The following is a 15,324-nucleotide window of genomic DNA, read 5'->3' on the forward strand; positions in this document are numbered from 1 at the left end:
TGTAATGTTTCAAAGTGATAAAGACATGAAGTGAATTCTACAATATCTATCAAACAATTCTGTCATAACAAATGAAGATTATAAAACCCACTTCGTGTGTCTTGTAATCAAAGACACGGGATGGAAAATTCAAAAGGCAAAAAGACACTGGGAAAGGAAAATTTTATAAAGAACATCATTTTCACATTGCCAACATCAATCTATCAATGGATGGAAATTTCAGAAAAAACGAAAATTATATGTGGGCAGTCCTTCCTTTATACAAGAAGATATAGAAAAATAATTCTACATTTACGGGGGCTATTTGTATGTAATTGAACATATATTCATAGCAACTGTACGCTATCCTCATACAGTGTCCTTTGAATATGTGCCAGCAAGGAGAGCTGCTCCAATGCCTGGTCCATCTTCGATTATATTAAGAATGACATGTGGAACAATGTCTTCCCCCAATATTTCCCGCAAAGCTTCATGCAGGTATTCCCTAAACATTGTATAACTTGTATACAAACTCCCTTGAATAGCAACTACTGTTCTTCTCATTTTAACATCAGTTCTAGTCCTTCCACTTGTGATGCCACCACTTCCATCCCGGCCTATCTTTTTCAAGATTCCCCCGATACCAGCAGCTGCCAATCTAGCAGCTCTACGGGTCACCGCATTGCATAACTTTACAATGAGCTTTCTAACCTTTAAAGGGACATCAGGAATCTGAAATGAAAAAGCCTACCGAGTAAACAAGTCATTCTTCCAAGGAAACAGAAACACTAAATTGATTAGTGGCATCTACCTCCAGAACATCTTTCAAGATTCTTGCTACTTCTATCAATTCAGGGGAGTCATCTTCATGCATGGCAGAAATCATTCGCGTCCTAAAATTGAAAAGGGGGATACCATGAAAATCTATAGCATTCAAAAGGCCTGTTAAACTGCATTACAAGCGTGACAATATCGTATATATTTTTCAGTAGAAATGCTTGGTCTACAAAGGGATCTTACAAAAAGAAATAATTTACAAAATGATGTGGCTTAATATGATATATTTGATTGTATTTTTCAGATAATGATTCAAATATTATGTTGAGATGGCCCCTTTTTCAAGTTATTGCAATTGCCCACATGTTCTACCTACATAAGTGTTACCTGCCTCACAATCTTAAAAAGCTAAAACAAAATAAAAGGAAACCATTCTCAGAATGATGACAGGCTAATAAATACAAGTATTAGTTTGGTCAGAAGCCATCTCCTTCCAACTCATTCAACTAATTCAAAAGAGTGTGATGAGAATCATGAGATATTTATAAAGGGGAAAAACAAAACAAAAAACAGTAATTGGAGTTCCATTCACCACCTTAAATATCTCATGCTCATTCTACGAACTAGTTTCTTTCTTTCTTAATTTTTTTTTAAAAAAAACTAGTTTCAGAAATGATCAAATGACAACTACAGAAAACTTTCATTATAAACTAAAACTGCCATCGACTACAACGAAATGCAAGTGACAAAAGGATGATTGATATTTTGGAATGGAAACTTGAGGAACAATAGGTCATTCGCAAGGGAATGGAAAAGGATATTGGTGATGAAGTGTGCCAAACCCAAGAAAGATCATGTATCATCACCCATGGCTTTGTTTTTTCCCCATCTTTTTTCTTATTCATTGAAATAATCTGGAGAAAATAAGAGAAGAGAAAGACAAAGGAGAGGAAAGTTGTTTCTATCATCACCCTTGGCTACGCTTTTTTTTAACCTTTTTTTTTTTATTGAAGGCTTTCAAATGGAGGGAGGTGAAAACACACAAGACCAGAATAAAAATATTTCCAATACCCAGGCATCTCTATCAAATCAGTGATTTCTTTCTTCAACAGATGACTTGAGTCACAGCCCAGAAAGATAAAGGTTATCACCATTGGCTTCATTCTTTTTTTCATATAACTTTTATTCATTGAAGGCTTTCAGAAGGGGTAGGAGTGAGCACATACATGAGTAGCAGATCATGTGCAGAATTAAAATATGTCAAGCATCAAGGCATCTATATTCATGCAAGATAATTTTATGTCTCGCATGCTTGTGCAACAGTTTCCATCCCACTAAATCTGTCTTCAGCTCCTCGGATTCGAGGATTTGTTCCAACTCACAGGCTTTACGGCATTCAATTAAATCACTGTCATCTGTGAATAAAGGCAACAGAAAAAAAAAAAAAAGCCCAGACAAGTTTCCTTTTACTATGGAACTTCACCAAAGTAGGGCCCTTTGGGCTTACCCGTAGGAAGTAAACCTGCAAGAATCATGTAATAACTAATCCAAGGAAACTCCTAGTGAGGAATCAAACACAGGATCTTTGAGTCTACAACTCATCCCAAACCTGCCTATGACCACTAGGCTGCACCCTGACAAGTGCAAGAATGCCCAGACACGTAATTACCATAAGGTTCAAAAACTAGTTATTCCTTTTGAAACGGACAAAGAAACAAAGCATCAGCAATCATGGAGATTAATAACATCAATCCATTCAGAACAGCATTGAGCAAACTATAAAATTTTTCACACGCACAGACAAAAGAAGCACAGTCTAAGCTCAATACCCATATGGTATAGCTCAGGTAGGTCAACATTTTATTTCCTATCATCCAAAATTTTTAATAGTCCTTTCGTATATTTGAGGAAGCTGAATATGCATGTTTACATAGCATTACAAGTCAATTGGTAACATGACAAAAACAAAGAAAAACATAAGAAGGATCTATATGACAACACGTACCATAGCGTGTTTGTGCATGTGTTTTTTTTGGGGGGGGTGTTGGTTTGAGAGAGAAAGAGCACCTAAAAATAAATGGCACTGATAATCTGGAAGGAACAGTTCCAAATATTTCCCACTCTTGTGACATTCTCAGAAGCACTCTCCTCACAACCTCACCAAGATACATTCCTGATATCATTTTCTCAAAACCCTGCATCCAAAAAGATTAGGTTTGAGTTAATCCCAAAACAGTAAGCAACAAAAAGGGTAAGCAATCGAACCTTACCTGGTCATTTGGACTAGATCTATGGGAATCTAAGTCCGTGTCATAAGAAGTTCTCGGCAAAGGAGATGACCAGAAATTTCCCCATTCCATATTGATGACCTGATCAGAAGAAAGATGACTCAACATGAACAAGAATATACAAAGTAAATCAACTTGTCAGATGAAGAGTCAGATGATGTCTGCATAGAAACAAAAGAAAGGATACCATGCCTCCAGAAGTTGTGAGAAGCCCTTGACACTTGATGATAGCATCTGTCCGCTCCCAGTAGCAGGCATTTGTACCTGTACCAAATATCACTGCAGCACCAGTGTCGTCATCGTGATAATGTCCAAGTGTAATGTTCCCACAGTATCATTGACCTAATTAGAAAGATGAATGAAATCATGTTCAAAAAACCAGTCACTCGCACAACCATGGTAGTCAATAAAAACAAGCCAATCACATGTCTGGCTGCACGCATGTCAATCTTATGCATGTCTCCAGAAGTTGAAAACAGTCAGTACATCACCATTTAGGGTGTCATAACAACCATAGCTACAGCCACAATTAGCTATTACTATTGATTGGCTACAAACCTTTTTATGATATAGTCACTATTGACTATATCATAACGAGCACAACTTATTAAAAAGGAGAAAAAGAATGCAACATAATGAGGTCATTAATGCTCAATATCCTTTGTGCAAAATATTACAGACATGTTATCGCATTTTCGTTCAAGTTATTACTCAGGCATGTCATCACATCCAACAATTTAAAATTTTTCACTCATTACACCAATTAATTAAATGCCATTTGATCCTCAATGCACGGTTAAGAGACCAATACGACATAAATTAGTCAAGGATGCTCAGGGAGTACTCACCAGTACTGCTACCTGCATATTCAGTCTTTGTCGGCTCATTGCTTGTTCTAAGCATTCTGTCACCTCCCTTGGAACCTGACAACCAGATAAAAAAATATACATATTTCAATATGTCACTAAAACAAATTATGAGAAATGCAGTATAATGTTCATATAGGATTATGCTAAAATTTGATATTGAAAGAACTGTTAAGACCACAGCTTAATTTGGCAAGAAGAGCCTAGCATATTCTCAATCAAAATTTAGCTTGACTTGAAACTACTACCATTCCAATTCCTGAATCAACAGAAGCATCTAGGCAATCAACTTTCACAAAGTTTCCCATGATTATGGATCACTGTGAAAAGTACATGAAATTAACCTGACTAACCATGTCTTCAATGTGAAACCCTTTTGTCCATTTAATCAGAATGCCCGATGAAACAGATCTTTGCTTCACTGGAAAAGGGAATGTAAATCCAAGTTTCCCTCTTCCGCTAACTAGAGTTTTTGAACCATCTTCTCCTCTATCAACAAACTCCTTTATTGCTGAAGCAATTAAATCAAAGAGGTTCTACAGGAAATAAAAGCACATAGTAGAATAACATCAACACATCATAATATTTCATAGTAGTTCTAAATATAGATACAATATTTGAGTTACAAAGTCAATGACCTCACTAGTGCTGGTCATCAGATGTGAGGGAATGGCTTGTTGTTCCACATGCGGTTCCAGGATTGAGGACCTTCGACCTCCTAGCTGAACCCGCAAGACCCTAAAATTAGTATCCCCAACATCTAGTGCATAATAAGTTCCTTTCTCACTCCTGATGAAAAAGGTAATGTCAATTTTACCATGGTATTAAATGCAAGATCTTGACAGCGATGGGAACAATATGGTCATTGCATGCATCATGACAAACAAAACCAATGCAGACATGGAAGCAATAAAATCATGTTTTATTACGCCTTCAAACATGAATCCTGAACCAAAGTTTTTTTATTGTAACTGAATCCTGAACCAAAATTATGTCTTAGTTGAAGTTAAATGGCACCTATAAACATCAGAGAACTCAGGGCAAGACAAAGCCCCAAATTGCAATTTGATCGAATGAAAGGCTAGTGCACGATCAGTGTGGCTTTTGGAATCTAATGCAGCATTCCTATGAAACTTCTCTCACATTTACGGACATGTATTTTTTCAAATTTTTCTGTAAACCATATTCTTAGATTTTCCAAACAAAACATTCCCATGTATAGTGGACGAATTAATCACAATTTTGGAATGTCAAACCGACATATACAACTATATTGAGTATATATCTAGATTGGTATGGTGAACGACTTCAAAACATCCCAATCTTAAAAGCCATGTAGAAGTATCTCCTAAAAGAACCAACCAAATACATCAAGAAGACCGGAAATAGAGTAAAAGGATAGCAAAAAGACCTGCACTTCTTTGAAAACAAAAACAAAAAAAAAAAATCCAGATAGATGGAGAATTTTGAATAAAAGAGCAGCAGAAAAAATAAAACGAAACAACAAAAAATGACAAATTCGCAACGAAACCAAGACAAAAGTTCAAACATAGGAGAAAGTGACAATACAACACCACTGAAGTGAACTTGGGAGGGAAAGCAAAGAACATATAATGTCACAGGAATTGAGCTACTCGATCGATGAACAACAAAATTATTACAAAGAAATAGTGACAAAACTGTTACGGGAATCAAATAGAGACGGACTTCGATACAATAAAAGTAAAAGGGAATCATAGAGAAATAAAAAGCCCAAAAAGAAACACAAAAGTGTAAAAAGATAACAAAAAGATCAAAACAACAGTTAGACCAAAGCGATGAAAGAACAATTATCAAATTCCAAAAAAAAAAATCTTGTCAAAAAGGATAGAAAGATTCAAGAAAGACTAAGAAAGAGACCATTCAATCCTAAACCAAATAACAGCGATCAAAAAAGATAGCCAAATAAGATTATGTGATTACCCATTGGGGAGACGATCGACGAAGGTGAGCAACATTTTGAGCTTGGAGCCACCCTCGGAGGCTAGGCCAGCGTGCATCTCCACGGCCATGGCGTCCACCACCTGCTTAAGCTTCCCAACCGGGGTCGCGCACCTTTCCTCCAGCTCCGCCAGCACCCCCAACACTCTCCTCCACTTCCTCCTGCTCCTCACTCTTCTCCCCACCACCACCGACGCAACCGCGCACGCCGCCACCGCCACCGTCACCGCCAACCCCAACACCATTAACCTCCCCATCCACCGCCTCCGATCACTCACACCATCCAGATGTGGCGCCTTTTGGCCTCCCTCGTATGACTTCCCCAAAACCACGTCGTCTCGACATGCGCACGCGGAGACAGCTCCCGCCGCCCTTTACCTTTCTTTGCCAGACTATCAAACCTCAGTCAAGACGACAACGTTGCTCGGTATCTTTCTTTCGACGTGCCTGAAAGCTCTCCTGAAGTACACCGGACAGTTTATCCGGCGTAGTTTGTCGGCGAGAGTCGCCCGCGAAGCTGTCTAGATGGATGACCAGCTTGAGAGAGAGAGAGAGAGAGAGGGAGGAGAGAGAGAGACGAGGCTTTGTACTAAAGTTGCAACGTTGGAAAGCGAGGTTGAGGGATACTTATAGAGGGTAACACAATGACGGATTTGCCCCCATAAAATTTCTCTAATGTGAGATTTATTAGACTTTATAGTACTGTTTTTGTTTTTTTTAAATGATAGTTATTGTAAAAGTGTCGGGTAATTATTTTTAAAAGTAAATAAATAAATATGAAATTTAAATAATAAATAATAAAATTTTTTTTTAAATGACTGTAAGACGATTGTATATAATATATTTTTTTTTTTTAACCATTACCAATGGGATTAACTTTTTCGCTTTTTGTGCTAAATTGCCTGAATTTCTCTATAGTGAAATTATGTTATTGGGTATAATTCTTTTTCATTTTTTATCACTCATAATTATCTGAAATTCATTTATTATTCTTGGTTAATAAATATCATTTATCATCAATTTAATCATCAGCGTCCTCTAGTGATTAAAACATTAAGATGATAGTGAGAACGCTCTCCTATTATTTATTATTTTATACCTATTTTTTATTATTATTCGTAAAATATTTAAAATCACTTTACTATTATTGATGTTTTGGTAGTTGATTGAGAAATACTTTTATCTATAAAAAGACTACATAAAATTAAATTTACAAATTAATATAATTTTATGCAGTACGTTAAATTGTAAAACAAATCTAACATATTATATAAAATCATGTCAGTTTATAAATTTTCTTTTATGAAATATTTTTGTGACTATAACACTTCTCGTGTTGATTAACACTTAATGCTAAAAAATAGTAAATGAGATCCATTATTAATAAATGATATTTGGAATTAAAGTTATCATTAAGGATGATAAATATCAATTTAATCAATTTTCTATTATTATTTTAAGTGGTTTCCGAATGGAATTGTATATTAATGATAATTAAGGAATTTGGATATGAAGATTGAGCTTACTTTGAATCATAAAGGAATTAATATAATTATATTAATTGCAACTTCTTAATGGTGCAAGAAAATAATTTTTTTTTTAAATGATAGGGTTACTACTCTCCTACTACTCATTTATTATTTTTTTTGTATTTAATTTTTTATTTTACTTAATGGTTAAGGAAGTGACTATTAGTAAATTTATATATATTTTTAATTTTTTCTTAATAATTAAGAATGTTAAAAAAATACTTAAAATAAAATGATAAAAAAAATAAATACACTATAAATAATAAATGAATAGTAAGTAGGTAAGTAACCCTATCACTATTTTTTTTTTTCCCCCGAAAAGTCTTCTAATTAAGATGATTGGTCCGTGCTAGTTAGGAAATACTTATCTGGCTTTAAATGGAAGGATTAGACCCATGACCTTTCCGCTCGTTAATACAATAATGTAGAAACAAAAAAAAAAATTTTTTGATACTATAATTAATATATAAGCGTCACTCAAAACTAAATTCATAAATTCATATTCCAATTACATTATTATTTCGAATCACAAAATTTCCAAATTTATTAAAAGAAAATCAGCTCTAATATTAACATATCTCAATTTATCTTGAGAAGTGTTGCAGATACAAATAGATTATATAAAAATAAATTTATAAATTGATGTAATTTTGTGTAATTCGTTAAACATACTTTACGATAAAAATAATTTTATAATCTAAAGTATCTTATTAAAATACGTCATTTTGTATATTTATTTTTATATAATTTCTTTATATTTAAAGAAATTTTTATTTATCATTAATAGTTCTATGGCATATAATATTTCGTGAAGATGTGGTACTTAAGATGAACATCCCCGTACTCCGATTTCCAAAGAAGGAGAGGATAGATTTATTCACGAAGTCCTCCAATTTGGCTTTTTAAAAAGCAAAATAAGGAAAGGGTAGAAAAGGCACTGAAAAGTGAATAAGGAAATAAGCCCACGTTTTTTAAAAACAAAAAAGAAAGAAGGAAAGAAAAAGAAAAAAAACAAATTAAACGGCGACGGTAGCTGCGTATCAACGGCCGTACAGCCAGCTGTGTCCCGCTAAGTTACAGCTGTGCTCACAAGTAAAAAGCCCACACCCTCTCCCGACTCCCTCCCTCCCTCGCACTGCCAATACCTTACACCCTTTTTTATTTTATTTATATTTGGCCAGCTCTAACTATTATCACGTGCAAGACAATGCACACGTGTAAAAATACGTACGACGACTTTGTATATTTGGGTGTTTTTTTTTTTTTTAATTTATAAACAGTAAATATCGAAGTTTTACCTTCCACGTCCCCCTAGCTAACCTTATGCATGCATGCATGCATGTGTTTATATGCGTCGTCGACCCACAGACTTTTGTTTTATCAGCACAAACAATTGCATCCAATTAGGTTTTATTTAATCTGATCCTTAATGTTGTTCTAGGCATATGTTGTCCACAAAAGGGTGTCGATCTGCATATCTTGCAAAATTTCAAAGGAAACAACCCCAGTTGAGAGATGGGATTGTCGTATGATGATCAAGTTAATTAATATACACCATAAATGTGACGTAATTTTTGTAATGCTTCAATAGAAGACCTCCAATCACATAATTTATACTCTAAAAGAATTAGTCAATAATACAATCGGAACTTCATTAGAATGGGGATAGAACCAAAAAATCTGGTTTAGAGGGCCAAGTTACAAAAAAATAATTTGGTGGGGCTAAATACTAATTTTCATATAATTTACTTTATAAAAACACATTTTAAAATTTAATTTCAATCAAATTTTGAAAATTTTAGGGGGACCTTAGTAGTTTCGCACTTGCATTGGAACCTTATAAATAGTAAGAACTTCTTCTTCTCAAGTAATGTGAGATCTCATACACCACCTACATTTATCCTTATCATATGGGGTATCATAATATATCCTCTTAAATTCTCGACGTCCTCGTCAGCCAGTCCGACAAGGTATCACAATCTCCTTTTCAAGAACTTTTCATTTTCAAACAATGTGAAATCTTATACACCACCTACACTTATTCTTATCATATGAGATATCATAGTTTTCCTTTAATTTGTAAACTCAAAGAGAAACAGTTTAGTTAAGTAGTTCATATGATACGATATGTTTTATTGAAATTTGAATAAAATATTATTATAATATAATTTTTTAATATAACTTTTTTTTTTAGATTTGAAAAAATTAAATTATTTATTATATTTTGTGTAAAAATTTAAAAAAATTATAATAATTATATGAGATAAAATGAAATAATTTAATTTAATGTAACCAAACTAATATGGTATGAAAGTTGCATGCCAAGTTTTTGTTCTACCTACATTTCTTTTATGTGTGCCACGTGTTTGTCATTGGGTTAGACGGTCACTATTATGGATGAATAATTCTATTTAAATGTTTTATAACACACATATAGCATTATTTGATTTGAAAAAATCAATTTTAAAATTTAAATCTTAGAATTTAAATTATGTCATAATGCTTTGAGTAAACTACTCATTTCATCATGTGTGATATGAGGTTGACTATGATGTGACAAAAAAAAAGTGAGAAGTTATCATCTGCGTTTAATTTTGAAATACATACCGTAGCTAGGCCGTTGCTTTGCTCTATTATTGAGTATAATTATTAAGAAAATCTTATTATTAGAATATTTTCATGTTAATTATAATTAATTTCATAATTTAAATAAACAGAAAATATAAATATATATTTATATATACATAAATTGCTTTTTTTTGAAAGACAAAATGAAAAAAAAAAAGAAAAAAGGAAAATGGCATTAATCAGAAGACGCGGAGAGAGAGGGTGGATGGCGTATCATCAGTTCGTAGTACGTTTACGTGGATTCAGTAATTGATCCGGACGTGTCCGGACACATACTTCATTTTAAAGCCCTCGTAATAAATGATCCAAGCCGTACATCTTTCAACTGCTTACCTTGACAACGAAACTTTCCAATTTTCTTTATCCATTGATTTTCGTTTTCTTATTTAGTTTTTTTAAATCCTTCAAACACGTTTTTTTTTATTTTTTGAGAAATGTTTTGGTCTCGAATTCGGATCTAAAAAAATATCTCGAATGAGATTGTTTTTTTTTTCTTTTACCGAATGATTAAAAAAATATTTTTAAATAATATTGTAAATTTTTTATTTTTTTTAAATATTTATGATAATTAAAAAAATACATAAAAAAAAAATTACACCATTCTAAACATTTTTTAGGTTCCGAATTGGGAACCGTAGCAGTACTCTTTTTTATTACACAAAACATGCTTTTCAAGTAGAAAAGTGATGTGCATCGTGAAAATATTGAATTTTTAACGTCGATCACAAACATTTTTTTTTTTTTTGGAATAAATGTATAAGATTCTCACGTTATAAAACTATATTAATAACTTTCCTTAGACCTTATAATTACAAAAAAAAACTCTATAAAACCTTTATATGATTGCATGGTATAAACATAACTAATAATTTGTCTAAGGTTCAAATATATTATAAGTCTTGCATCATTTGTAAAACAGTACGTCTAACTATAAAAAAATCTAAAAAAAAAAATCAATTTTTTGAAATAGGGTCTACTTTTTTTAATAATAAACATGTGCAAGACTTGCTCACTTAAGGTAGATAAACTTCGGATTGGTTTGTATAGTAAATTGAAATATTTTATGAATAATAGTGAGATATTTGAGTTGAGATAAGATGAGTTAGAAATTATTTAAGTTAAAATATTTTATGAGTTTTGAAAAACTAGAGAAAAAATTAAATTAAAATATTATAAAATTAAAATATTGTCAGAGTATAATGTTTTAATATAATTTTTTTTTTATATTTGAAAAAATTAAATTACTTTTTATGTTTTATTTTAAAGTTTGAAAAATTTATAATAATTAGGTAATGATTAGATGAAAAAATTAAATATTTGAAATTAAAAAGTATATATTTATGTTTGTAGTATTTGGATACTGAGATGAGATGTAACGAAATGAAAACATCTTTATATCCAAATCAGACCTTAAAGTATTTCACATTATAATTTAGATAATTATTTATTTTTATTAAATCTTTTGAAATGTGATGGATGGTAGCTCAATCACTCAATCATATATAAAAACATATTGTCTTTATTTTCGTAATAAATGAAAACCATGCGTTCAAACGCTCCTTGAGACATGAAACTACTTTGTTTCAAAGTTCAAACACATGTGAGTAATCTTTTTGGAATATTCGTGCAATAATAGATCTATTTTGTCTTTCCGTCTCGGCGGTATCATTTCTTTGTCATCTCTTTTGACTTTATTTGACCAATGAAAACCAAACCCTTAAATATTATTAAATTATCAAAAAGTAGTCCTAAACCATTCAAATTAGCCAAAGACCGACGTGTCTCTTAATTTGTCTCTACTTTTAGAGCGTGCCAATCTCGAACCACCTCTTCCTCACACCAACTACTACTTTGCTGAATATTCTTAATTTTTATTTTTCATCTTTATTTATTATATTCAAAAGCATTAGGAATAGTACAACAAAGAACAAAAATAAATAAATAAACATAATAAATACCATGTGCTATTTATTTACCAATAAAATAATTTGAATTTTTTTAAAATAAAAATTTAATTTTTTTTTGGTGTGGAATTAAGCAACTACAAAGCAAGTGGGCTTCATTATTAATTAAACTATGCAATATAAACAAAAATGCCTAGTAAGATACTTTGGCTGTTTATATAGCATGGTGGACATGCTGACTAGCTGCCCTAAAAATGATGACGATCATATGACATTGATTTCTTTTGGGGACATCCAATGAGAGGTAACATAGGAGAAATATAGGTATAAACTAATTAACCCTAAGTGGGTGTTTGCGTGCAAAGAAAATAAAAAAAGAAAGGTGTGTTTGCGTGCAAAACATGTCGAGGTTAGATAATAAATCCTAGGGTTTAATCTTACTTTAAAATTTAATCTTAAAGTGACACATGAGATCTACACCTTCGACTTTATTTATTTTTTATTATTTCATTTATTTTTTTTTTCATCTTAAAGTTACGTTAGAGCAATAGCATTGGCTTGGCGGTTATTTCTCATTGCAACAAAAGATTAATTAGCTAATTTGAGACAAAAAAATCGTCTGTATTGAATTAGTCATCAGTCAAATATTTTGATTATTAATTATAGTAATTCAACATATATGTCTTCAACTAATATAGTCTTAATTTTTTCTAGCTCTCTGTCTCTCTCAAGTATTTTAATTGAAGAAATTATACAAAAATGAATATTTTAATAATATAAATATAAAAAAATAGCTCATCTAGTGTGGGGTGTATTTCATATAGATTGATCATGAGTAGTAAAAGTGATTTATTTAAGTTAAATTTGGATATAACTATGCCCAATCCAATGCCAATACTCAACATGATTGAGATATTTCCACATCAATTTGAATTGCTTTTATTTACATGTGTTTGAGAAATGATCTGACTTTTAAGGATTGGTTGTTTAAAGGATGGATCATCTGTCTTTCTCTATTTTATTTTTCTTGGTGCAAGATATATGTTGACCACTCATTCTCAATGATTTTGAGCAGCACATGAGCACCAACCATGTTTGACCATAAAAAATTCCTAAGCCTACAAAAACATCATGTTCTTAATTAGTAGGTCAAGAGGCTTTACCCCTAACGGCTATGCAATATGTTATTAGGATGTCTGTAATTAAGTACCTTAAAACAAAACAAAACAAAATGAACTAATAATAATCCCTATGATCAGAATGAATTATGAACCATTTTCAAGCTCATAAGGGACTGACTATAGGGTGAAATTATTCTGATAATGCAAAAAGCTAAACAAAAGCGAACTCCAATTTCATTAATATTTTTTAAAAATTTTTAGATTGAATAATACTAGATATAATTTTTAGACGTTCAAGTTTCCAAACTTGGGCTGAAACTTAGGTCCAAGTTTTTGGACGTTTAGTTCTAAACGGGACCTAAGTAAGACTTAAGACTTAGGTCTCGTTTAGAACTTGGCCTGAATTGAGCAATCTAATTTTGACCTAAGTCTAATATTCAAACACTCAAAATTCAAATTAATAAACTCACTCATCTCAATTCAAAACTTTCCTATTGTGAGATTCACAATTTTTTTCAACTCAACACTTATACACGCATGATCTATAATTTTTTTTAACTTTTTATAAATACATCTAAATTCATCTTAAAATCTAAACATATATAAACTCATCTTAAATAGATCCCATAAAATTTACTCAATTATTTTAACTCATTATTATTTATAAAAAATTCAATTCATTTCAACTTAATTCAATAATATACAAACAGATCTTAAAATATGATTTATCCCTTTAGGTTTTATCAATTCGGAGGGGGGACATCTCTGACTTGTCCATGGCCAATCAGAGTATAGCATTTTTGAGTCCAAATCAAGTGGTGCTTCTTTTGTCTTTATCGCAATGTAAGCAAACATATTGTAGGTGACGAACCTATGTGACATGATTTTGATTAGATACCAAAAAAGTTGCAGGCTCAGCCACCCATATGTTTCTTTACTTTACTATCTTCTTTTGGTCAACAAAATCATATTTCAACCTACTGTTTTGATATTCTCATACTATGTTGCTTCTCGCCATCATACAGTAGCTAGGTTTTGAAATATCTTTACACCTTTTCAAAGAGGTAAAAACTTTTGAATTTTATATTATCAGTGTAACTGATTTTGTCAAAAATAACTATACTAATAATTTTTTGGCAAATAGATTTTAAAGAAATAGAAATGATAGTTACAGTTATGAGTGCATAAATACGATATAATTATTTAAAAATAAATAAATAAATATGAAATACGCATGAAAATAATAATAATTTTTTAATAATAGATCTCACTTTTCTTTGAAGTTACTGCACGATACTTATATACTTTACTACTATATATATCATTACTGCCATCTGAATGAGGTGGGGGCATGCTTGTGGCGGTGGGCCAAAAATATATTTGTCTTTTTTATTAAAGTAGTATATATATCATTTTATGTTATTTATTTATCGTTCGATTATGTTCCTAATATTAATTTATAACTTACTAATTATTAATGCATCTTTATTTATTTATTTTTTATTTTTTATAGAGCATCTTTGTTTTTTCAAATCAAGGGACATGGTCTAAGTGGCAGTACACTAAAATTATAAGGTTGGTCTTGCTTATATGGAGTAGTATTAAAGTTGCAAATTTAGGTGAATATTTCATGCCCTTTACGACTATAATAAAGGACTTTCACGGCAGAATAAGGAAGAAGATATTTAAAAGGCCGACCACAGTATCATAGACGGCCTTCTCTTTAGGCAAGAAGATTGAAGACTGCATGATTGAGGATAAAAGGTAGACAAAGTTTCTTGACATCATTTACTACCATAACTCAGCTCTTAATGCATGTGTTCTAGATTTAGAAGCTCATAGCTTAAGAATCCAAAGATACCGAGACGATTTTTTTTGTCGCAAAAAGTCATTTTTGTCGCATCACATGCATATATATTATATTTTTGGCGACAAGAAACTTGGTCAAGAAAAAATAATTATGTTGTAATGTATTTTCTTTACAATTAGGGAAAATATAAGAATTATTGGTGGAAATTTATGATGAAGGGGGAGGACAACAATATCAACATGTAAACCACATAAGTAGATGTACATGATATGAGCCACATTCAATGAGATATGATTTCTGTGTTTTTCTCGGGAAAGAAAGAAAGGAAAAAAAAAAAAAAAGACTTTCCTAGAAAATTTTTACAGATTAACATGCCGACCAAAAGAGCCCACTTTGGTATCTCATGAAGATATTTGTGTCTCGAGGGACATACCAAAATTTC

At 31.7% G+C, this 15,324-nt stretch overlaps 1 pseudogene; it reads right to left on the reverse strand.

The window, feature by feature from the left end:
• Positions 1–133: 133 nt before the first annotated feature.
• On the reverse strand, positions 134–6,471 carry LOC108981179 (annotated as a pseudogene).
• Positions 6,472–15,324: the final 8,853 nt, after the last annotated feature.

The sequence above is a fragment of the Juglans regia genome, chromosome 5 (genome assembly GCF_001411555.2).
Source record: "Juglans regia cultivar Chandler chromosome 5, Walnut 2.0, whole genome shotgun sequence".
Classification (NCBI taxonomy): domain Eukaryota; kingdom Viridiplantae; phylum Streptophyta; class Magnoliopsida; order Fagales; family Juglandaceae; genus Juglans; species Juglans regia.